Consider the following 27,494-nt stretch of genomic DNA (forward strand, 5'->3'; position numbering starts at 1 on the left):
CTCACCGTGGAAGGCGGCGCTGGCATATGCTAGAGTTGGCATTACAGCAAGCAAGGGTTTATAGGCGGGACCCTTCAGCTTTTTAGCCAGTAGAGTGAAGGCAAATGTTAGGGCACTTGTTCTTTGTGACATATACTTTTTTTGCTCAGTGAGGTTTTTAGAGTTGTCAAAGTAGAGGCCAAGGTATTTGTATTTTTTTACCTCCTCTAGCTGAGTTCCATTAAGCCAAATTGTCTGTTTTCTTTGCTTTTTGCTGCCAATCACCATAGTTTTAGTTTTGCATGTGTTTATTTCAAGTTTATTTTCTGTGATATAAGATGACATTTCATTAAGGCTTCTTTGTAGACCGATCTTTGTTTGGCTCATTAACACCACGTCGTCCGCGTAGGAAAGATGCGAGAGCCTCAGTTCACCCAGCTTTGGTGGATGGGAGTTAATACTGTCCAGCCTTTGAGAGAGGTCTGATAGAAACAGATTGAAAAGGTGTGGGGCCAGGACGCACCCTTGTTTTAAGCCTATAGTGGTAGGCAGTTTCCTCGATAGCCTGGACCCATCACCTATCTTGATCCTTAGCCAGGTATTTGAGTAAAGTAGCAATATACCTTTTAGTATCCTGTCAGGGATGTCCCAGGTTCGCAGCTTTTTTCCACAGGAGATGACGATCAACACTATCAAAGGCTGCTTTTAGTTCTACAAAGCAGAGGTAAAGATGTGATTTCCTCTGCTTGTATTTGTTCGTAATTAGTGATAGACCTAAGATTTTCGTCATCGTCCCTAGGCCTTGCCTGAAGCCCGTCTGGTTGTCCACCCTCCTAACATCCAGGGAATGTAGAGACCTTTCCGCTGGAGATGAAGGATTCTGAAAAAACGTAGGCAACGTTATGGTCTGGTTGACATGAAAATCAGAAATAACCTTGGGAAGAAATGTAGGGTGAGTACGCATAACAACTTTAGCAGCATGAAATACAGTATACGGTTCTTGGCAACACAACGCCTGAATTTCACTCACCCTGCGGGCCGATGTAATGGCCACGAGGACCGCCGCCTTCCAGGATAGGTGCTGCAACGAAGCCTTATGAATAGGTTCAAAAGGCTCCTTCATCAATCTGGACAGCACCACATTCAATTCCCATGAAGGCGAATGCATACAGTACTTGGGAGCCTCCATCAATACGCTGTCAGCAAGCGTGTCTCCTTCGGAAAGAGCGACGATTATCACTCCTTCCGAAGGCTCAGGCTCTTATGACCACTCCATCAGCAACAGTGAGGACGGTGTCTTCTCTACTGGGATCGATCCTCCTGTATCTTCTTGACGCCAGACGCACGGCTGCACATGAGACCGCTGCAGGAGTGCTTGGAGGACCCGTGGGATCAGAGGAAAGGATCTTGGGACGACAAGATACGACTGTCTCTGCATGCTCTTCAGTCGCTGAAGTGGTGGTGTTCAGCGGAGAATCTCCTCAGGGGGGTTCCCTTCCACAAGGACATTCCCACGCAGACTGTTGTGACGAATGCTTCTCTCCAGGGGTGGGGAGCGCACTCCGGAAACCTACAGATTCAAGGAACGTGGTCCCCGATGGAGGCCACGTATCACATCAATTTCCTGGAACTCAGAGCTGTTCACTTGGCACTGAAGGCCTTTCTTCCGTCCTTTCAGACCAACTCTCTGCTTGTACAGACGGACAATACCACCACGATGTATTTCCTCAACAAGCAGGGGGGCTCGAGATCACGCACTCTGTCGCAGGAGGCGCAGGCGATCTGGCACTGGCTTCTGGCCAGAGGACTGACGATAACGGCTACCCATCTGCCAGGTGTGTAGAATATTCAGGCGGACGCACTTAGCAGACTGATTCAGGAAAACCACAAATGGGTCATAAACGACGAAGTACTAGGAGAAGTCTTCGCAAGGTGGGGGACTCCAGACGTATATCTGTTCGCCACCACCGAAAACAGCAAATGCCGAGACTTCGCCTCCAGGTACTACCAGCAGGGGACGCTGGGGAATGCGTTATGGATCAACTGGTCGAACAGCTTTCTGTGCGCTTTTCCACCCATTCCCCTGATTCCGGCAGTACTCATCAAACTGGCCCGGTCCAGGGCTCGGATGATACTCATTGCCCCGGAATGGCCCAGACAGTGGTGGTTCACGGACCTGCTTCACCGGTCTCTCCTTCCTCACATTCGGCTGCCGTGCAGGCCGGACCTTCTCACGAAGTTCAGGGAGCAGATGTTGCACCCCAACCTCTCGTCTTTGAGTTTGGCAGCATGGCTCCTGAGATAGTGCAATATGGCCATCTAAATCTGCCCGAAGATTGCATGGACATACTGAAGGAGTCTAAGAGACCTCCACTCGGACTTCCTATGCTTACAAGTAGAAGAGGTTCTGTATCTGGTGTCAGTCCAAGAACTATGACCCGACGACGTGCAAGGAAAACGTCATCTTCCTTACCTTCTACATTTGGCGCAGTCTGGCCTTAATGTTCATTCCATTAAGGTTCTTGCTGCATTGACTGCCTACAATATACATAATTTTGCTGACACATAAAAAAGAATTGAGAACTGAAGCCTGGGATAAATTTGATATGGCTGCTAATACAAAAAACAGCAAACTTTTCTGGGAAACCGTTAACAGTCCCTTTCTAAAAGAGAACTGTGTACCCGAATTAACATCCCACGTAAACTGCACCGAATGGATCCAACATTTCTCTAATATTTTTAATCCTGATAGGCTGGTGTTAAACTTATTTTCAGACAACGACTACACGTGGCCAAGACTACCGCTGTTGATCGATGTGGAAGAGGTGCGGGAGGGCCTGATAAATAGTAAAGGGGGAAAAGCACCGGGACCTTATGGATCTGTGGGCACCGCTCCTTACAATAATTTTTAATACATCAGCTTTGGGGAATTTTCCTGTAACATGGGCACAGTCAATCATTGTCCCATTACACAAAAAGGGATCACGCTCAGAAGCCTGTAATTACTGGCCAATCTCATTACTGGACTCATCCATAAAGGTGATGAGCAGGGAACTTCTAAAAAGACTGGAAACTTGGGCCAGAGATTGTAGCATATTAACTTCAACCCAATTTGGATTCCGGAAAGGTATGGGAACGATCGAACAATGTGTAAATTTGGATCTACTCATCAGCAAGTACACAGTCGCCAAGGAGGGCAATGTGTTTTTGTGCTTTGCTGATTTGAGCAGCGCGTTCGATTTGGTGGACCATGCCCTGTTATGGAAAGTACTGCTTGAATCTGGAGCCCCCGAGGAGATAGTATTCTTCCTGGCGCGAGTATAAGAGAGACTTACATGCAGTGTGCGCTATGGGCCCACAGACGAGCGAACCCCCTTTTTTCCAGTAAAAAGAGGTATAAGGCAGGGCTGCGTTTTAGCCCCCCTGTTATTTTCCCTCTTTATTAATCAAGTAGCCATAATTTTAAATAATATTCGGCAGATGCAGCAAAAATTGATGACACAGTGGTATCTGTCTTGTTGTACGCCGATGACGCTGTTTTAATCTCCCGCACCCCTTTAGGCCTTCAGCGACTCTTTAATGAATTTACAAATTTTATAAAGGATAGGAAACTTTTAATCAATAAATCAAAGACCTACACCATGGCCTGTGGGAAGAAGAAGAAGATACTAAGGCCATTCTTCTTGAGGGTTCAAAAATAGAAGCCGTTACATCTTTTTGTTACCTTGGTGTCACTTTTGAATATAATAGCAAATGGGTATGTGAACAAGAGAATATTAAACATAATATGACAAGGAACACAAGTGGTATTTTCCGATTCGCTAGTAAACTAGGGGATCATAGATTGCAAGATATGGTAACCATATACAATGCCAGATGTGTCTCCTCAGCTTTATATGGAGCCGGTATATGGGGTCATTCGTCTACAGCCCAACTTCAAAAAAATGAAAATTGCTTCTTAAAACGATTATTGTGTGTCCCGGTTTCGGCTTCTGTTGATTTAATTCATCAAGAAACTGGGTTAAACTATATATCGAATCTAGCAGCCTTACGCCCACTACTTTTGTGGCGCTCGATCTGGTGTAAGAGTGAGACAGAGTTCACCCAGAAAATAATCAAAGACTGTCTCAAATTAGAGTATGTTTCCCGCATCCCATGGCTTAGTTATATCATACACTGGTATAGTATATTGTTTGATTTTAATATGTTAACGGTGTCCGAATATACAACCCCCTTTACAAAGAAGGAAATTAAGGATTCCTTCTGGTTATACAAAAGGGAAGAGCGACTGAAACTAACCAGGACCCAAAAAACTGTTGGGTTTTATAGGCAACTTGAACTTAAAAGTGGGTTTCCGGCTTATTTGTCCGATGTATCCAGACCTTCACACCGTTTTGTTTTAACACGCCTGAGGCTGGGGATCGCTCATCACTTAGTATCCTTCCCTGTAATAGGAGAGAGATCGACTTTTTTAATGCCCATGTGATAACACCTATAGCCACAGTTGTTACCATTTTCTACTTTTTTGTAAATTCTATACATTTTTAAGGAAATTTAATTTGAAGCCCATTTTTTTAAAATGTAATGTTCGTACTACAGCAGATGCAATGAACTTAATAGGTGCCCTCGAAAATATAGATATTTGCTTTCGGGTTGCTCTGTATATACTGAAATGTAGAACACTTAGGAAATCGATAATACCATAACTATTGCAATCTCTAGTTATGATGATTTCTTGATAAAGCACAAGACACTTTATTGTGGGGGGAAATGTTTACAATGTATTATAAGAATCCAAACGTTTACTCAGGCACATGTCACTTTAATGAATAATGTTCAAAGCTTTAGCTAAAGGACCTCCTAGCATTATGCACTTTATTGTAATATTTACTTAATCTGCGGCTACTAATTTGTACATGAGTGATTAAATTATTTTTAGTATTTATTAAATAATGTTGTCCTTTCGGTGTACTATATTGTGGGTTAATATATGGAATGCGCAGTTAACTTTTCCTACCACATTAGGGTAACTGTAATAATTGAATTATGATGATTTTATGTAAATGTTACTGTATTTATTGTTGCTTTTATGGTGGTGTCATGCAAACCGAATAAAGTTTTTCAAACTGAAACTGACTGCCTACAGGAAATGCCCTTCACAGACTTCCTTCTTCCAGATCCCTGTGATCAAAGATTTTTTGGAAGGCTTGAAGAAAGTGTTCCCTCCTGTCAGGCTTCCTTCGCCTTCATGGGAATTGAATGTGGTGCTGTCCAGATTGATGAAGGAGCCTTTTGAACCTATTCATAAGGCTTCGTTGCAGCACCTATCCTGGAAGGCGGCGTTCCTCGTGGCCATTACATCGGCCCGCAGGGTGAGTGAAATTCAGGCGTTGTGTTGCCAAGAACCGTATACTGTATTTCATGCTGCTAAGGTTGTTATGCGTACTCACCCTAAATTTCTTCCCAAGTTTATTTCTGATTTTCATGTCAGCCAGACCATAACATTGCCTACGTTTATTCAGAATCCTTCATCTCCAGCGGAAAGGTCTCTACATTCCCTGGATGTTAGGAGGGTGTTGAAATTTTATCTGGATAAAACCAAAGATATTCGTAGGTCAGACCAATTATTTGTCAATTATGGATCGGTCAGGACGGGTCTTGCTACCTCTAAGCAGTCCATCTCTAGGTGGATTGTGTCCTGCATACAGTTGTGTTACCAAAAAGCTAATAAGACCTTAGGGGGTAAACCTAAGGCTCATTCCACCAGGGGAAAAGCTGCCACAACAGCTTTACTCCGTAATGTTCCGATTGCAGAGATCTGCAAGGCGGCCACTTGGAAGTCAGTTCATACCTTTGCTAAGCATTACTGTCTGGACACTGATGCCAGGGTAGATGCTCAGGTTGGGCAGGCTCCGCTGCGGAATTTGTTTGCACAATAGTGGTGTTAATTTCTTTTCTCCACCGCTGCTTTGGTGTGGGGATGGGCTTGCCATTCTATTCACTAGATTATGACTATACACAGAGATCCCCTACTACAGAAGGAGTAGTTTCTGTCCTGTAACTCCAGTTCCATAGTTGTGGTATCTCTGTTATAGTCATAAGCGCCCGCCCTCCTCCCTAGAACAAATAAATATTCATGTAAGGAATGCTACAGGTCTGGCATGCTATGCCTTCAAAAAGAACTGAAAGTAAAAGGGACCTGCTGTGCATTCTGGGATACTGGGAGAAAGTTCTGGAAAGTTCTCTTAAAGGCATAGTATCCTATTTAAGCCACATAATGGCAGCCTATGGGGCTTGTCTGTCCATGCCTTCCTCTCTATCATTCCAGAGTCTTTTACTGGTAGAGGCAAGTTTCTCTATGGAAGAAACTGGGCAGGCTGTGTTGTGTGTGGTTTTGTTTGGTGGAATTTTTAGTTGAAGTACTGGACAGTGTAGCCTGTGGATATAGGCTGCATTATTTGTCTTTAAATTCTCTCTTAAGTGTCTTTGCAGTTTTCTGCATGATTTGACAACTTAAGAGATTATTTTTGATTGCCGGGGTCCACGCACATGGGAGGGACTGTTCCCTAGATTATGACTATCCACAGAGATCCCCTACTACAGAAAGAGACAAGCTAAATACAACACATCTCCTTTCTTTAGGGAAATCAAAAGATAAAATTAGAATAGGTAAAATTAGCTTCGATGTACACCTCCATATAAAAGTACACAGTACATTCTAAAAGATAGAACATTAAGATTAGTGTACACATGGATTATAAAAGCACACAACACAAATTCTAAAGATAGAGTTAACACATCCCAAACAGTTACTAACATATCCCAAACACAACTCGTCCCAAACACAATTAGTCCCAAGTCCCATCCCCTTTCCTTGGGAAACATTAACACAAATTCATTTTGTGACAAAAATGGAGCCCACTTTGCTCCGTAACGGAGTACTTCTCTCCCTGTGAACCACACCTTGGAGTAGCCATTGCTCCGCCCCCAATTTTCTAATGGGGTACTCACCAGGGTACAACTCTCTCCGTGAACTACACCTTGGAGTAGCCATTGCTCCGCCCCCAATTTTCTAATGGGGTACTCACCACCCTTACATTTAAAAAAACACTCTGCATCATAATGGGGTACTACTCTCCCCGTAAACCACACCTTGGAGAAGCTATTTCTCCGCCCCGAGTATGCAATGGGGAACTCTCCACAAGTGATGGGGTATTCACCGCCCCTGAACTAATTTTCTAATAGACTAACAATACCAATAAACCACAACTTCATAACTAGTCCTATGCACCTCATTACATAAATCATTTGAGTATACAGCTTCTATCTCTAAAACCATACGAGTAATAACTTCCATCTCAAAAAATAAAGGGCACACACCTCCCCATTAATACCCAACTTTACGCCACCCCAAGGACACAAAATTGCATCACTCATCACCCTCTTGCCACTCACCACACCGAAAATATACTACACTGGGCACTCACCACGTACGAGACATACTACCACAGGGGACTCTTCACCCTCAAGTAAACTTAAACAAACAGACAGCACCCCAAATTGAACTGCAACACGACAACAATCACCACTGACTCACCCCTCAACACTCACCCACAAAAACAAAAGACAAACATTACATTGGCCAGCAAAATAATGCAAGAGAAAGTCCCATGCTCCGGTGAGCGGTCTCTCCCCCGAGTTCACCTCCAAAGAAGAAATAATTGTTCATAGAATGTCAACTGCTGCACAACACCATGAAATCCTCATCAGCGCTTAATTCCCATGTAACATCACAATGTTTGCCATAGCTTTAAAGAAAACAACCTTCATGTAAAGAGTTGATGGTAAAGTTCATTTTATTCCCCTGCGATGTAGCTGCAAAAGACTTATAAACTCTCCGAATGTCTCACTGCTTTTGTCCATAAACATAACTGTCTCGCGATGTGACACATTCCCATGGTGATGACCCTAACCTCAGCGCAAAATGGCGGCACGCATACTACATAGCGCTGGGTGGCTCTAGGCACGTCTCTGCCCTAAATGTGCAAGTGCGGTACAACAAGACTCCTTTACGTCATAATGAGCTGTACAGCAAAGGTAAGCTTCACGCGTTTCTCTCTGATTTTTTAAAAATGGCAATGACAGTTATGAATCAGTCGCGCATTTCCAATTGCGCATTTCCCATCGCGCAGTTATAATAATGTTGGCCAAAACATTCCCAAAGTACGTGCTGACACTTATTTTCCGCATGACTCCGCTCAGCTTCCAAATACATCTGCTGCGTGCTGTTCATTTTCAATTCTTCCAGGCTCACGATCTGACAGCTCTTTACAAAAGCAAACTGATGCTCATCTTTCCTCATACCCTCACGGTGCTTTTCCTCTTCAAATAGTGTCTCAGCCGCTGGATCACAACCAGTGATACAGCCCTGAACAGCACTCACAAGCGCTTGCTGAATTAACATAACAACAGCCTTTCAATTGCTATTTGCACGTAGTATCGACGTCTGGGTATTCAGACACTAGTGAACTTCGCTAACTCTGCCACAATATTAAACTCATGCAGATCAACACCCTGGGTTTGCAGGCTGTCAATTAGAAAGGACACTGGTGGGACTTACCAGGGTGCTTCTTTTCTTTATTTTCCGTTTCAGCAGTGATAATAATAATCTATTTTTCTTTTAAAAACCCAGACTCTTCGCTTTCTATTTCTTGCACGCTGTAGGCTTATTTTCATTAGTTCCAGTTTCTTTACTTTGTAGGTTCCTTACTTCTTCATTTTCCTTGCACGCTGTAGGTTCTTTTAAACTTCCCCAAACGTCGCGAAAAATGTTGTAAATAGAAGCCTGGAGACATCATGTGAGACACAGTAAAATCCCATGAGCAGAAAAGGGACAGGATAAGTACAACAATGCGTAAATCAATTTTTTGGTAATGCACACTAAGGGAGGTGCACCCCATCCATTCCCACAGCTTGGAGGTGTCTGTGCGCACTTGTGCACACAGACTGCTGCACGCTACCCATTCCCAAAACCCAGAGGTGACTGGCCGCAGCTGTGGAAAGAAGTCTCTCTGCTCACCTTCTGCCACTGGCGTGTGTGTAAGAGGGTCCACCACATGCCAAAACAACCTCCTCAGCCATTACGTACAGGCGCTCCAGCTGAACTCCCAATTCAGGTTGGGTGTTAATTGTCAGGATGGCAATGCATCATCGCATATTTTTCGCGTATTTAGCTCTGGTGGTGTTGGGGGGTGAACGTTGATTTGTGATTCACAATCTGTTAGATAAAAATCAGGATAAGATTGTGTCATGTGACCTTTGACTATCTTGAAAACTATCTCTAGCTATTTCAGCTGCAATAGTTCTTTCTTGATTAATCTCTTCGTTCAACATTTGGAGATAATTTAGAAAAATTGTACATTCAATGCTATCTTTACATGCATTGAAAGAATCCTCATACCAGTCACAATGTCCAAGTAATTCCATTTCAGTCCGCCAAGGTTTGAAGAGTTGCAGAAGAGCTAAATAGAAAAACTCTTGTATCTGGAGTATCACAACTCAATTTCCTGTGATTAAGCACATTTCCTTTGTCATGCTTTACCAAACATCCTTCAGATCCAATTACAGGGTATTTTTCTGTATTTATATTTTCTGTGAATTCTTTTTTTAAAACTATGATGTTTCAGTATTTCAAATAGACATGTTTTCCAGGTATGGACTTCTATTTGGATAGAACGTATCAAACATATTTGTTTTCAGAATATCTGTACTTTCCGGTTCATTCAGTGACAAGTATTCAATTTCCTGTACAGATTTCAAAACTCGATTTTGTTATGCAGGAACACCAAGACTTATCCAGATGATCCCTCTTGACTTTGAAAATAAACTTGCAGATGTCAATCTATACGAACATTCGTAGGATCCAATTTCTCAATGTAAAAGCATTTTCAAGCTGAAGCTGTACAATTTTTTAGGTGTCCTCTCTTGCAAAATTTCCTCCCACATTTCTTTCAATTCTGTGTTCTCAGAGTTGGTAATATATGACGTGACATAGCGAGCAACAGCAATTGAGTTATCTGCAACATTTTGTTTGTCCATATTTGCATTCCACATCTTCAAAATCACCAGATTGTAATCATTAATGTACTTCAATTCTTCTGTTCTTTTTAAAAGTATTTTTGGGGTGATTTTCGAGTAATGGTATTCCTCAATGCTGACATAAAACTATTTACTCTTCTTTGGAAATTACTGGATGTGGAAAGCCAAATCGACATTTTGTGTAAAATGTATCCTTTTTACTTATATTTCCGTCTGCAAGACTTTCTACATCAAGGACTTCCATATGCAAATATGCCTCACTGATCGGAGGGAGTCTGGTGCTGTGGTCGCTGCCACGGACTTGGGGTCACTGCCATTCAGGACTCAGGACACAGTTCCACATGTGGGATCGGCTTGTGTTGAACAGGGTTACTGGCACCATGTGTCGCGCCTTGTGTTGTACAGGGTTAGTGGCACCATGTGTCGCAGGCCTTGCATATGGAAATATGCCTCATTGATCGAAGGGAGTCTGGTGCTGAGGTCGCTGCCACAGACTTGGGGTCACTGCCATTCAGGACTCAGGACACAGTTCCACATGTGGGATCGGCTTGTGTTGAACAGGGTTAGTGGCACCACGTATCGCCGCTTGTGTTGAACAGGGTTAGTGGCACCACGTGTCTAAAATTCGAATTGCGAGCTCTGCTGCCCGCAGTGTAGACTTGTATTAAGTGTTTGATTGAACTTGAAGATGAATTTGGTGATTGTACCCAAACCTATAACTGATATTAAAAAAGTTGTTGAAGCAAGGATACTAAAAGGATATTATGTAGGTTTTAGGCCTGTGATAGTTACTTGCCTAGTGTACTCTGTAATTAATGAATCAAGACTTCATTTTAATTGTGAGCCCTGATGACCGCAGTGTAAGCCAGATGTAGCGATCAGCAAGGGCCCATAGCCATGTGGCATTGAGTTGAGGTTACACAGTTAGTGGCAGCAGAAGCATTAAGACTGTATGAGCCTGTGATGAAGCTTGGTGCAGACAGGGCGCATTAGAGCAATGTCTCGTGTCTACTGGACTGCGTCATGTGCAATTGCGACTCTATTTGAATTGTGAGCCTTGCTGACCGCAGTGTAGGTCAGAGGTAGGGCTGGACTGTTCCCATGAGGCACAAGGTCAAGGCTGATTTGCATATGGCCATGTCTGAACTGGGGTGGTGTGGAGTGCAAAAAAACAATGGATTTAGGCCCAGATCTCTGTACTGGGGTGAATGTATGACATTGTTCTGCATTCTGTCCATCAACTGTTATTTTTGCATTTGCCACCCTGAGTGGGATGGGTATGCTCAGACGTGAGTCCCATGCTCTCCACACCACTGGAGTCAAGCTATCCTGGCTGAAGACGGCTGGGCCAGAAACCGGTCCTAGGATGCTTGATTCCGGTCCAGGAAAGACATGGCTTGGCAGTTCGGGCTGGACTGTTCCCATGAGGCACAGGGTCAAGGCTGATTTGCATATGGCCATGTCTGAACTGGGGTGGTGTGGAGTGCAAAAAAACGATGGATTTAGGCCCAGATCTCTGTACTGGGGTGAATGTATGACATTGTTCTGCATTCTGTCTATTAACTGTTATTTTTGCTTTTGTCACCCCGAGTGAGATGGGTATGCTCAGACGTGAGTCCCATGCTCTCCACACCACTGGAGTCAAGCTATCCTGGCTGAAGACGGCTGATAGCCAGAAACCGGTCCTAGGATGCTTGATTCCGGTCCAGGAAAGACATGGCTTGGCAGTTCGGGCTGGACTGTTCCCATGAGGCATAGGGTCAAGGCTGATTTGCATATGGCAATGTCTGAACTGGGGTGGTGTGGAGTGCAAAAAAACGATGAATTTAGGCCCAGATCTCTGTACTGGGGTGAATGTATGACATTGTTCTGCATTCTGTCCATCAACTGTTATTTTTTGCATTTGTCACCCCGAGTGGGATGGGTATGCTCAGACGTGAGTCCCATGCACTCCACACCACTGGAGTCAAGCTATCGTGGCTGAAGACGGCTGATAGCCAGAAACCGGTCCTAGGATGCTTGATTCCGGTCCAGGAAAGACATGGCTTGGCAGTTCGGGCTGGACTGTTCCCATGAGGCACAGGGTCAAGGCTGATTTGCATATGGCCATGTCTGAACTGGGGTGGTGTGGAGTGCAAAAAAACGATGGATTTAGGCCCAGATCTCTGTACTGGGGTGAATGTATGACATTGTTCTGCATTCTGTCCATCAACTGTTATTTATGCATTTGCCACCCCGAGTGGGATGGGTATGCTCAGACGTGAGTCCCATGCTCTCCACACCACTGGAGTCAAGCTATCCTGGCTGAAGACGGCTGAGCCAGAAACCGGTCCTAGGATGCTTGATTCCGGTCCAGGAAAGACATGGCTTGGCAGTTCGGGCTGGACTGTTCCCATGAGGCACAGGGTCAAGGCTGATTTGCATATGGCCATGTCTGGACTGGGGTGGTGTGGAGTGCAAAAAAACAATGGATTTAGGCCCAGATCTCTGTACTGGGGTGAATGTATGACATTGTTTTGCATTCTGTCTATCAACTGTTATTTTTGCTTTTGTCACCCCGAGTGAGATGGGTATGCTCAGACGTGAGTCCCATGCACTCCACACCACTGGAGTCAAGCTATCGTGGCTGAAGACGGCTGATAGCCAGAAACCGGTCCTAGGATGCTTGATTCCGGTCCAGGAAAGACATGGCTTTGCAGTTCGGGCTGGACTGTTCCATGAGGCACAGGGTCAAGGCTGATTTGCATATGGCCATGTCTGAACTGGGGTGGTGTGGAGTGCAAAAAAACGATGGAGTTAGGCCCAGATCTCTGTACTGGGGTGAATGTATGACATTGTTCTGCATTCTGTCTATCAACTGTTATTTTTGCAGAGGTAGGGGTGAGCAAGGGTCCACAGCCAAGTGGATGGGTTGGTGGCCACACCGGCTTGCGTAGTTCAGGTTCAGTGGCACTATGTGATATAAAACAAGTTCTTGAAGCAAGGATAATAAAAGGATTTTGTGTAGATTTGAGGGACGTTATACTTGGGATTTTCACCAGAAACTACTTTAAACTTTGTTATTTCTTTAAGAAACTTTACATCACTATTATCTTCCATCTCTTCTTCAAAGGGTACACTTATCAAACTGTTATTTTCTGTACACTTCTCTTGAACCAAATAAACGTAACTCTATATCATCACAAACTTGTTTTATATCATTTATATTAAAACTCCATTTCCTTCCTTCACTGAGGAAGCGCCCCCACAATCCGGCCTCCCAATCCTTTTCGGTTACCCGGTGGGAGGTCATGGTGACCTCGTGCGCTTTGAACCACTGCTGGATGTCGTCTCCCTTGTAGTACTCTTTTACTACATCTTTGGGGATGTGTACTTTGGCCTCCACAGGGGAAGGGGTTTCTCGGTTCCCCAGGGGCCGGGTCTCTTCACCTCTTGCTTTCAGCTCAATTTCCTTTAGGCTGCTCTCATGCTCGAACTGGCGTTTCTTTCCTTCATGCTACCCCTGGACCTTCTTTTTTTCTAGTTCCCCTTGTAACCGCAATTGTTAGACGGCCAACTTTTTCTCTGCCAGCTTGAGCTCTCCTTCTATCTTGAGGCCCGCTAGCTCTAGCTTGTGGGTTCGGGTTCGCTCTCGGTCTGTCAGCTCCTCTTGTGATAGACCCCTTTCCGTGCTGGGGCTCCGGGCCAGGGAGTCGGTTCTCTCACTCTCCCGGGCGCTAGGTTCGGTCTGTGGCCCTTCCTCTCCGCCGTCTCCTTCTGGTGGAGGAAGGTTGGCCCCGGACTCTACCCAGGCTGTCAGGGCTTTCTGGAAGTATTCCTTGGTGCTCAAACCTGTGGTAGTGACGTGCAATTCCTTGCAGAATTGTTTCAGTTCTCTGTGGGTATAATCCTCCAAAAGGTCCTTTTGGAATGTGGTCTTATCGGTCGTTCCAGTGGAACTCATGATTGCTCTTTTCTTCTGTTGTTCTTGTGTCTTCGTTCAGGTAGTGTGTCAGTTGTTTTCCTGTACGATCTCTAGACGTAGGCTCTTATCCCGTCGCTTGCCACCAATGTTAGAAGGGACGATCCCAGGGGTCAGGATATACGCTCCCGACCTCCCCGTGACCCACCTCTCCCAGGAATAATGCTGAGTCCTAATGTGAGGTCCTCGCCGGGGAGGACTCCGGGTCTAAGATCGTACACACTGAGCTCACACCACACTTATAAAGGACACCACACCGTGGATTTCAGTAAGCAAGTTCTTTATCAACAGTAGAGTTTTAGGCAAAATGAACACTTATTTACAAGTGATCGAGGGATCGTAAAGTCTCGGTTGTGAGGAGTAGGGAAGTGGGACAGTCTCAGTATTAGGCCAGTACGAAGCGTACCCTGCGCACAGCTCCCAATCCTCGAGCCGGGGGATACGGGCGGTGGTGGTCGTACTAGCTGCTGTACTCACTCCTCTCGCTCCAGGTCGTGTTAGTAGCGTTGATGGTCCAGCCGGACCAGGGTTCTCCTCGAGCTGCGACAAGGTCAGCAGGGCTCGATCCGGAGTGAACAGAGTGTTTGTCAGTTCTTGAGGAGCCGTGACGGTGTCAGCAGGGCTCCGGGTGTTCAACGAATGTCCTTAGAGTTTCAAGGATGAGCAGCAACGAGGTCAGCAGGGCTCCGAGGTTCCAGTTCCTTCTTCACGAGAATGAGCTGCGACAGCGTCAGCAGGGCTCGATAAGTTACAAAGTTCAGTCTTCTCCTCAAAGGGTTGAGCCGCGATCAGATCAGCAGGGCTCTCTTTTCCAGGATACAACTGCCCGCTAGTTCTAGGGCGGCCCTTGATATAGCGCAGTGACCCTTTGATGTCCAGACCATCGCAGGTGGAGATCTCATGCCTCGGGGCTGGTCATCAGAGTGTTCCGTCGGCTGGCCCTTTGATCCTCTTGCGTTCGGGGATTCCCAGACGCCCAGCAGGATCTGGAGCCAGCTCTCGGGGAGGCCAGAGGTGCGATCAAAACCAGCCCACAGGGGAAGGCCAGAGGTGTGAGAGAAACCAGTCTCCCAGGGGAGGCTGGAGGTGCAATCGAAACTCTTTGGTCCCATCTCACTCAGGAAGCCCTTTACCCCCAGCCGGGCCTGGCGCGTCTGCAGCCTAAGTTTCGCTGGGACCGGGGTCGGGCAAGGCTATGGAGTCAGGGACCCCGGGAAGGGTAATGGCGGCCAGTGGCCCTGTGGGGTGATGCAGGTTCAGGGTGCCCGGTACCGGGAGGAGCATGCGGGGATGGTCGTCTGTTGGTAGGGTCGTATAGGAAGCGGGGAAGACAGAGAACAGGAGGAACAGGGGTTTCGGGGTGCAGGGATGGGCTAACAGGACACTGAGGAACGGGGGATCCACGCCACAAGGCCAGGTCCAACACCCAGTGAATCCACCACTCACATATCTATGCACAGATTCACACACCCCCCACCCACCAATACTGGACCAGAGTAGAGATTACATTTTATTCCACCCCACTTTCATAGGGTGGAATAAAATGTCATCTCTACGATACTAGGACGGGCTGGTCCAGTATTGGTTTGTTTAAGAGCCACATTCATTTGCTATAATTCCCCCTTGATTGGTTTTTCCTATTTTTCTCATGTTTTGATTGTAATGTTTGTTCTAATGTTGTTTGTGATGTATTCTTAGTTTTTTGTAATGTTTGATGCAAGAAATGTTCTTTTTGTACTGTGTAAAGAATCTGTTTTTCATGTATGTACAAAGTATATATAGGTGTGTAAATATTTAATGTATTGTTGTTTTCTGTCATATAGCTTGTCATAACTTGAAAAAGATAATAAACATTGACACTAAGTAGGATGTCGAGGGGGATCACAATAAATTGATCTTTTCCCTCTTAATAAGCTTGTAGAGATTTTGTGGTTCGGGCAATTTGCTTTATATAAACATTTTCTAAAGAATAGACAAATAAGGTACCTCAAACACACTAGAATGCTACTTGAGATGATAGATTACTGCCTGCGCAGCAACAACTTTTCATTCAATGGGACTCTGTACAAACAAATTCTGGGGACAGCCATGGGCACTTGCTTTGCCTCCAGTTTTGCTAATCCGTTTCTGACACCACCCTCCTAAGGTGGGGAGATCATTAAGTGGTTACAGTACATAGATAATCAGTTTAGTGTATGGAAGGGCAGTGAAGTCAGTGCTGAGATGTTCATCAAGAAATTGAAAACAAATGACTACAGTCTAAAGTTAACTTATTACATGAGTAGAAAATCTATTGACTTTCTCGATGTCCAAATTGAAATACTGAATAACAAGAAATGCACTCAATTGCATCGCACAACCACAGGTAGGAACAGTCTTTTCCATGCTCTCAACAGACGCCCAGATGCTCTCAAATGGAGTATTCCTTACAGGGAACTCCTGAGAGCAAGGAGAAATTGCAGCACTAAAGAGGCATACAAGATTGAAGAGGTCAACATGATCAGCAGGTTCAAAGAACGGGGTTACCCTAGATGGGTCGTGGAAAGAGCACTACTGAAAGCCAATAAAGTCAGTAGAGAACATACACTAGAAGAAAAGGACAAACCTATGGAGAAGGATTCGTAACAGGGGTCACCAAGGGTCATCCTGACATATAACACCAAATCTGAGGATGTCTTCAGAATCCTAGCTAAGAAATGGAACATTTTGACAACTGATCCTATTTTAGGATCCAACCTAACAACATGCCCTTGTTGTGTTTGATTATAGATTCCAAATGAATTTCCTGATTCATGCCCTTATAGAGGTACAATTTGCGTTGGCCTTATATAGGCATATAAATCTAGTCCTTATTTAGGCATAGCCCATGCTACCCAAATAAAGGCATGGCTCTTCCATCCGTTCATCTACGTCACAACAATTTCTTGGAAAACAAGACTCTTAAGCAGACGGTACTTCCCCTAGCCTGGATATTGATTTCTCCAAGAAACTCATCATTATACATGAACAACTATTCCTTAAGGGTTCATCCATGACGTTCATATGCCCGACTTTTACATCAATACAGGCATTCCTAAACACCTTCAAGTTATAAATATACCTTCACTTGCTATAGCAAAGCATGGTGTGGTTTGGTGCAGTTCGACTACCTACTTGCCCGACACAGCTCACTACAGCAGGTGCCAAAGGAAGCCGACTCTCCAGCTGATGCACTGACAAAGAAGCTGACATCCTCCTGCCGAGAATCCAGCTCCAGTGTTTCTGGATCCCCTTGCTGGGTGTTGGGAAATCGAGTCCTGAGACAGAGATACCAACCTCTTTCATTCTGAAGGTATGGAGCTTATTAGAACCCGGAGAAACCTTTGGCAATTCTTGGCAGAACTAAAACGTATGCTAAGCAGCACCTACTTCTTCCCTGGTAATAGACCTCGGTTTGGTACTTTGGGATAGGCGTATTTTAGAAGCACCAGTTGAGTATTTTAGCCTGTGTTATTTATGTATGTATTTTTGTATATGTCATAGCAGCAGACAATTATATTACAGTATTATTTTATATTACTGTTCTCTCTGTACGCATTATACTTTGCATTCTGTCTAACGATTGTAGGAGTTTACCTCTTTTGCATGAGAAAGAATGTTCAATAAAACCCTTTTGTTGAAACGCCCGTCTCTCTATTTCTGTGCAAATCTGTAGAAACGAAGCATGCACAATTGACTGAGTGAACTGGGTATCTATTGTTTCCACGACTCTGAAGATATTTGTTCCAGTCAGAGGGAGACAAAGGTGTCATGTTTATGCGGTTGTCAGGAACTAATCCCTTCTTGTGTATTCGAGAAAGTTTCTATTGACCTCTGAGCTAGCTGGCACACACAATTAAGTTTAATATACTCGATAGAGACATACTGACCTCAGTCCTATGTCAAATCTATAGTGCATATTATTCCAATGCGCAGAGCCTATTGGGAATATAGAAACTACACTACATGGTGCCCAACTGTTTGGTAAGGCACTAATTTAACGTTAGATACTAAAGTAACTCAGTTGTGCTTTTCTCAGAGACCACTTTTTCCCGTAAATACACCAATAGGCGTCTGGAGTGGGTAAAAGGATAATATCCGCCATAACTGAGTAGGAGGAAAATCCTATATTCATTAGTTTTTGGTTTGTTCAACGTTGAAGGATACAGTGTTCCAAAATTTAGTGCACTTTATCTTTGTTTCCTTAAAACTTGCTCTGCAATTTTTCCTTAAACAATGTCGAATAATGGCAACAAAACCGAAACCGGTGGAGCTGCGGCTGATCTAGCCGTCGCAGCGTTTATTCTCACAGGTTTCCTAGAAACTGATGAGAATGCTATAAGCATTCCTCCAAATTTAAGGAAAGCCCTCACTATAAAACTTATAAAACATGGCCTAACATCAAGAGGTGGTAGGGCAGTTTCTGTGATAGAGGCACATTAGTATCACCAGACAGAGGTATTCTATTCTTGGATAGTCTTCCCTGAAGCAAATGCAGTAACTCATGTGTTTCACTTCTACAAAGAAAATGAACCATCGGATGAGTATATTCCTTTTGAGGATATAGAAATTCCACTCACATACCAGGAGAATGAGATCTGGTTTAAAGGCGCCCTAAAACATTTAAATCACATTACCAGGCTCAGTCCATTAGGTAAACCAGGTGCAACATGCTCAGCCTTAGCAGGTTACACACCTGACCCTGACATTGAAGCAATGTCGGATGATGAATTCCTTAGTAATATACAAAAATTTGTAGAATTATACAGTTAAAACCACAACTGTCTAAAATTCCTGAAAAAGTCTTCTCTAAAAACACTCCTACATCTTCTAAAAAGAAGCGGGAAAATAGAAAACAAACTTCTAAAGAGAAGCGTTCTCATTCCCGATGTAGGTCTCCTCAAAATAAGCCCTCTGCCAGGAGGTATAACCTCAGAATTAGGGATAATTTGAGAAAACCTGAAATATATCAAGGTTCAGTGACTAAATATAGAGGGACCAAATATAGACTGCCCAAAATATTGACTCCAAAATATTGAGGGACAGAATATAGAATGCCTATCACCAAACATGTAAGTACTAAAATGTGGATTCCAAAATATAGAAAGTTAAAATATAGTTAACTAAAATATCGAATTTTTTAAATGTATTAAAAATAATATATAAGTAATTAAATCATAAAAAATTAAATTAAACACAGCTAAAATAATGTAAAGAAGCTTAAAATGTAAAAATAATAAATGTAATGTAAAATAAAATGTTTTAACATAAATATTATCTTAATAATATTATAAAATAATTATAATTCTTAATTATAAAATATTTAGAACATTATTAAAAATATATTTACATATATATAAATAAACATATCTAAATATAAAAATAAATAATATATAATAATTAAATCAATTAAAGTAATAATTTGTATATTAATTAATAATTTACACTACATTAAAAATAAAAAAATAAGAACATTACATAGCTAAGGGAATAAAATTAGTATTCACACTCGAAGAAATTTAGAGAATTTGTTGGATAGCGGGTGGGTAAAAATTACTATTCCAACTCCAGTGAGTGCAACAGTAGGGAAAGCGTTGGATAGCGGGTGGGTAAAAATTACGACTCCCACTCCAGAAATTGCAACAGTAGGGAAAGCGTTGGATAGCTTAGGGGTAAAAATTACTATTCCCACTCCAGTGAGTGCAACAGTAGGGAAAGTGTTGGATCCAGTAGGGGTAAACATTACTATTCCCACTCCAGTGAGTGCAACAGTAGAAAAAAACGTTGGATAGCGTGGGGGTAAAAATTACTAATCCCACTCCAGAGAAGGCAACAGTAGGGAAAGCGTTGGATACCGGGAGGGTAAAAATTACTATTCCCACTCCAGAGTGTGCAATAGTAGAGAAAGCGTTGGATAGCGGGAGGGTAAAAATGATTATTCCCACTCCAGAGAGTTCAACAGTAGGTAAAGCGTTGGATAGGGTAGGGGTAAAAATTACTATTCCCTCTCCAGAGAGTGCAACAGTAGGGAAAGTAATGATTTATTATTTAAATAGAAATTAATTCATTTTCAATACCAATTTAAAATTAATTAAAAATAATTATCAATTACAAAATATTTAATAATTAAATTAGTATAAATACCAACAAATGTTATTTATTCAAAATTAATGACCTATTTATAACTAATTAACAACCAATTCATTTTCAATACCAAAAATGTGATAATTAATACAAAATTACCAATTAATAATTCATTAATTAATTACAATTAAATTACTTCCCACCCTATTCCCCTATAAACCCTCAACCCTCTACAGAACTAAAACGCAAAATTGAATTAAAAATAATCAATAATTAAAAAAACTTATATTTAATTTACTATAATTAAATTACTTCCCACCCTATTCCCCTATAAACCCACAACCCACGACGGAATTAAATTACGCAAAAAAGAAATAACATAACATTTATTACTTTAAATAAATTTAACATACATTACAAAATTAATATATATTTTTAACACATATACTAGCATACATAACAGTAAAAATGTTTTTGATATTATGTAAAACGATATTTTAAATTCGTTATTATGGAAATCGATATTTCTTACCTCAATTTCGATATGCTATCCAACTATATTTTGGTAATTCGATATTCTGGCCTCTCTATATTTTTAATTCGATATTCTGGGCAGCCTATATTTTGGATTCTATATTTAAGATGTTCACCAGATATCAAGATACTGATAGACATTCCTCTCGTACCTTTCAGACTTCGTCACAGAAATCCAAAAGAAGAGAATGGTCAGAAAACAAAGAAGAACGCGTGAAGTCCAAAGACGATCAACACGTTCAGAGAAACAAGAAACCTCAATTTACCAATAAGAAGGTAGCAGGTCTAAAAATCAGACATACCGCGGATCTTGAGGACACAACTCAAGAATGGAGAATGGGCTCAGACAATGTTGGACAGCGCTGCAGATGTCACAATAGCTCGCCCCAGAACCTGAAGGATCATCTGGAGACAGTTGACTTGAATTAATTCATTCAAGTTGAAACTGCAGATACCAGGGTTAGTTCTCCTTATAGGTTATATAAAATAACACTCCGGATGGAGGGAGACAGACCAAGAAAAGTAAGAGCACTCTTTTGGGAGCGACTTTCTAAGGGTTATGACATTCTTATAGCTGAACAAGACTGGCCACCACAATTTGTCAGGGAGTGCCCACATGGCGAGAATGATTGTGCCAGCCTTCTCTAACCATATTCCAATTCATTTAAAATATACTTATGCCAGGAAATGGGCAGTCGCCCAAGCTCCTGCATTTTATAAAAATCATGTAGGATGGGATGAGGACTTGCTTCACCATAAAATCCAACTAAAAAATTAACCAACTGCACAAAAGTACCCAGTTAAGCAAGAAGCTAAAAAACAGGTCAGGGAGATCTTATATCAACTTCAATACCAAGGGGTGATTGAAACATGCACCTCGTCAATGAACAATCCTTTGTTTCCTATCTCCAAACCAGACAATACATATCTTCTAGTATTGGATTACAGTAATTTAAATTCTGGTTGCAAAATGTTTGCAGTGCAGAACGCACACAGCACAGAATTAATTAATAGCCTTGTGCGTAAAAAAATATAAAACCACATTAGATATTTCTAACGGTGTCTTTTGTCAAAACATTGCACCAGAAAGTAGGTATTTGACCACTTTCTCAATAATGGGGACCCAGCGTCACTTCTGTCGTCTCCCTCAAGGATTCAAGAATAGTCCTGGGTTATTTTCAGCAAGGGTAACAGACTTACCACAAACTTATGATGATGAAGCATTTCCATATGTCGATGGCATCTATCTGACAGACGATGACTTGGATAGGCACTTGAATAGAGTGAATATAACAATACCTGGATTAGCCTCTGAGGGTTACAAATTCAATTAAAAAAAAACTAGAATTGCCCTTTTGGATATGAACTTTCAAGTGAAGGCAAAAGCCTGGCAGCCAATTTTTCTAAAAAAATGTGCGCTGCTCTAACCTCCAAAAACGATGAAAAACCTACAGTTGATTCTAAAATTTCGGAAGAACTTACATTCTAAACTATGCAGAAAGGGTTACACCTCTCTACGAATTAATCAAACCTGATTTTAAAACAGTAAATTGGACACAAAACCACACAGAAATTGTGCGTTCACTCCAAACAGACATGTTAGCAACTAAACATTTGCAAACATGTGTAAACGTACGCAACTTAGTGATCTGAAGCATTCCAGGACAATGCGGGTTCACATACTTAACGTTTAACAAAGGTGAAAAAGTACCACTAGCTTACAAATCACACTTGTACACACAAGTAGAAACGAAAGTCACTTCTACAGAAAAAATTCTGACAATTCAAACCGCTGTAGCAAAAGAAAGAGCCCTCACACAGGGGAAGCACATTATGGTCGTAACGCCTGTACCTGCCTTGGAGGCAGAGACAAAAGCGAGCATTCCAAATGCTAAAGCTTTACATCTGCGATGGATACAATGGGTTAATTCTCTTACTGCAACAGATGTTGAATACGTTTTTGATACTTATTTAAAAACACAAGCATTTCTACAATACAAACAAGAATGTCCTCTGCCTACGGAAATCCTGCCTCTTGAGCAGTATGTATGTATAATTTATACTGACGGATATGCTCAACTCTGCTACGGGGTGGTAAACAAGCCTATAGTGCGGCGTGCACGATCGTTAAAGGTCGCTGGCGCGATGGCAAATTCCGACCAATTGTCACAAAAACTCAATCTCTAGGAGATTGTACAGCTCAGCGAACTGAACTACAAGCATTCATGATAGCACTTGAAAACATGGATCGCAAATTCCTCGCATAGGGGCTGATTCCGATCCTGGAAAAACGCTGTACAAACCGCGGTATGGAGCGTTTTCTCCATACCACTCGTACTTGTAAGGAGGCCCCTACAACCTAGGAAATACGATCCGTACAAATAGACGCACTCCATACAAATTGTAAAAAAGACCATACAACTCGTATATACAAGCGATTCCGATTCGGATTGCTCTGTACGCGACGTTCCCATGTATTCCCGGCAGCAGTTTACAACCCGGCAAGTACGATTCGTACAAACGACATGCGGTACGGCTCTTTTTTTACAAGAGCCAAAAAGTGCGGGAAAAGCCTTGCACACCCCTAAAACAGTACGAGACAGACCCCCCATGTATGCGTTGTACACCCCATGAATACAGGGGTACGGTGCGTATACACAGTGCGTACGGATGACACGGAAAGTGGGGGGTACATACGCGATGAAGGGGCACTGGTCGTGTACGCACCGTACAAGCACCGTACCCCAAAATCACCTGTGTACGAACCGTACCCCAAAATCGCGTATGTACGCACCGTACCCCAAAATAGTCCGTGTACGCACCGTACCCCAAAATCACATATGTACGGTGTGTAAATGCGCAATGTTGGGGTACAGTGCATACACAGGCGATTTTGGGGTACGGTGCGTACATGAGCGATTTTGGGGTACGGTGCGTACATACGTGATTTTGGGGTACAGTGCGTACACGGGCGATTTTGGGGTACGGTGCATAAACGGCGTTTTGGGGTACGGTGCGTACATACACGATTTTGGGGTACGGTGCGTACATGGGCGATTTTGGTGTACGCACAATACACATGCCTCGTATGTGGGGGACCCCTGTACACCTCATACCTCTATACGACCCGTACCCCGGTATGAGTCGTACCCCCAGAACGAGTCATACCAGGGTATGAGGCGTATAGGGGTTCGCTTCGTTGCCCGGTACGAGTCATTCCCCGTATATAGGCCATTTTCCATACAAATCGTATGCTGACAAACTGGTACGAATCGTACTTGACGGGTTGGACAGCCTTTTTACAATTTGTATGGTCTTTTTTACAAGTTCGTGTCGTACAGCTTTTCCCGATCCGATTTGTAAGGATTGGGCCGATCTGTATGTATTTTTACCCGTACTAATCGTACTTCACGGTTTGGAAGGGACTTGTACAATTTGTATGGAAAAAAACTCCAAATCCTATTTGTATGGGAAAAAAAATCCAGGATCGGAATCAGGCCCATAGTGTGCGATTCTTAATATTATGTTCAATCTTACAAGGAATACTTGCAAAACTGGATTCAAAACGGTTACAAAGATGCAAAAGGTGGCACAATCAAGCATAAACTGCTTTGTGAACAAGTAGTTCAGTTACGACAAGGACTATATACGACTCACGTGATACATACACTGTGTCATCAACGTGATGGCGTTCACGTTGCAGGGAATTCATTGGCTGATGAAGCCGCGAAGGCAGCTGTGCAAACGGCTTCCGTAGCTGCAATCACTTGTTCAAAAACTAAAATAGACCGCAAAATAATGCTGGCTGTCAATGCTTCTAGCAAAGACACTGGAAACATTTTACCAAAAGGGGTTCCACTCAAATACTCATATAACTGATGCAAACAATGTTCCGCTTGCTCAAATCCCTGGAGTGGGGATAGGGTAATTCCAAACATGGAACATAGATTAGGACTAATCTAACAGCACATGAAGGGCTTGACTCTGCACATGCAGGTGTTTCCGCCACAGTGTCATTATTAAAACAGGGATACTAGTGGCTGCGCATGAGGAAACAAACCAGAAACTATGTTTTGGAATGTGCAATATGCCAAAAGATGAAAGTCTCTACTGTGAAACGTCCTGCGCAGACGCCCCTGTTAATTTCAGATAAACCATTAGCTTGCATTTACCTGGACCACTGCAGTCCCTTACAGAGGGATGGTAATTACAAATATATCATGGTCGCAGTGGATTCGTGCTCAAGGTTCATTTGGAAATTGCCTCAGCGCTCGGCTGGCGCTCGAACTGTTATAAAAGATTTGCGAATCTTTATCAGCACATTTGCAGTTGGCACGCTACATTCTGACCAGGGTCCTGCGTTTAGCTCTCAAACTTACATGGAGGCCATGGCCAGTTTGGGAGTTGCATTGCAGTACTCTAGTCCATTCCATCCTGAGGGAAATCTGGTTGTGGAGAGAAAAAAACGGGACATAAAGCAATCTATAACAGCTAGGGTATTATGCTCCGGTGACGGGTGGGTCAAACATCTAATAAGTGTCCAACGTAGTCTTAACAATATGCCAAGAAGTTCTCTTGGGGATATCACTCCACTTGAAGTTCTTTTTGGGACCAGAATGTTAGTAGCGGACCTCGATTGTCAGACTTTAGTGGTAGACCACAAAACAAACACTGTTTGGCTGTTTTACAGGACTTAAATGAAAAAAGAATGAAACAAAGCAACGTGTTCCTGAAGCCAACCACCACTGAAGAAAAACTGACTTCCCAGCAAGGCCTGTCTGGATCCCAAAGCTTGTTGATCTAGTCAGAGTAAAGATCGCGGACAAGTACCTGTCCTAGCAATCCACGGATCCGGAACAGTTTTACTGCTGCCCCTTTCTGGTAAAAAGGAGAACAGGTTTGTGTCTATCGACCTGGTCAAACCACATTATGCAGCCGATACTAAATAGTAGGCCAAGTGGACTCCGCCAATGTAGCAGACACCCTAATCTAGCTACTATTCAATAGGTTCAAACTGAGAGACTTATCACCTTTGAAGAATCTGCAGTGCGAAATGAAGGACTAAGCAACAAAGCTATGGAACTTGTACCTCTTGAAACCCAAATAACAGTTAGTCAAGAAACACGTGTCTACAAAGAAGTAACAAGTGATCAAGTGGTTCCAGCGATTTCAACGAATGCTAATGCAATCCCAACAATTGACAGAACTGCCTCTGGCTATTTCATTAACTTTGATACTTTTTCTGAGGATCCCAGCAAACCTGAAACTACGCCAGCAAAAAGAACTTTCAAAGAACAAGCTACAGACCTTTTTCATCACCTCGAAAAGACTTATCTGGTTTCACCATGGATTCAACTTTGGATTGTGTTGGGTGTGCTTTTTCTTCTACTTTGGTTGACTCTGGTAATAACTCTGGGAATGCTGATAAATGGAAGATATGTCAAAATGGACACAGTAAGTAAGAACATCAACTTACTACTCAAGCCACACAAATAATCCCGTTGTAAACAAAGAGCTTTGTCATCAGTAAAATTCACAGCCATTCCTATATAGCTTGGGACAGGACTGATTATGACATTTTTGGCCCGACAGAGCTGTTGAAGATTCCCTATCTATTCAAGATTTCATTAAGTGACTTTGTTTCATCTAGTACCTTTTCTGATGACTGGGACTTCGAGACTGTTAATAAAATGATGTCAGACTTGGAAATGTCTGCAGTATTCACAAATCATGAATTTTTAGAAGATTAATCAGGCTATGAACGAATGTATTGTTATAATCATTATGGTCATCATTTCTTGCAATAAATCTGCGAATCCTAGAAATGTATAAATGTATAATCAATGGGAACATTGTCCTACGTCACCAAAGAGTAGCTCAAAAACTTTTGCCAATAAGTTTCCATACTTTTCAGAGTTCAATGTATCAAATCCTGAATCTTTTTACTTTAAAAATGTAAACAAAACAGGAATGAAAATTAGGTTGACCAATACAAAACAGATTTATTCGGCAGCTTTTTATGCCCAACTGTCTAAATCAAGTTTAGACTTGCGTAAAGACAACTTTGAGACAAAAATGGATGTATAGTTCAAGTTCTGAGCCATTTTTTTAATAAGGAGAGTTACTTCCAGGAGAATGTTTTGGTGTATGCAGTTGACACCAGTGGTCGAGCATATGAGGTGAAAGACGGTTGCCAGATAGAAAAAGAGAAACTTGTGTCTAGAGATGCAGAAGAGGTGTTAGCTGATGAAGTTTTAGGGAGACGTACTAAGGGTCCAGTGTACACATGGAAGTGTAGTAGTATTTGTAGTGTGCGACAGGATTCAATCGATTTGCTTCTTAATTTCTAACGTACATATAGTAAGAAAGGTCTAAAACAGAAAATGAAAATGTTGCAAGACTTAGATCCTTGCAGAGTGAGAGAAAACACAGGTTTGCATGGGCATTCACTGGCTTGTCTTTCTAGAAAAGTATGTCAGAGTGTTTTTCATCAATTTAGAATGTTAGCAGTACATCATAATAAAGTGAGGAAATTAGTGAGAAGGTTGTATTATGCAAAAAGTCCAGCACTTAAGCTTAAACAGTTAAACAGTGCTCTTTTGCATGGATCTGAATTAGATGTGAAGAGCATTTGTGAAGAAATTGAGTTTTGTTATTTTGGGGACATAGAAGACAGTGTAGAAATTGATATAGTAATAGAAGGTAATGTGGAAGACAATGTACAGATTTCAAGTACAGAAAAGTTTGACGAGGAAATTACCAGGTTTACGGTGAAATCAAGTGAAAGGCCTAATTTTACTTGTGTGTGTTGTCGACGGAC

The sequence above is a fragment of the Lissotriton vulgaris genome, chromosome 7, assembly GCF_964263255.1.
Source record: "Lissotriton vulgaris chromosome 7, aLisVul1.2, whole genome shotgun sequence".
Classification (NCBI taxonomy): Eukaryota; Metazoa; Chordata; class Amphibia; order Caudata; family Salamandridae; genus Lissotriton; species Lissotriton vulgaris.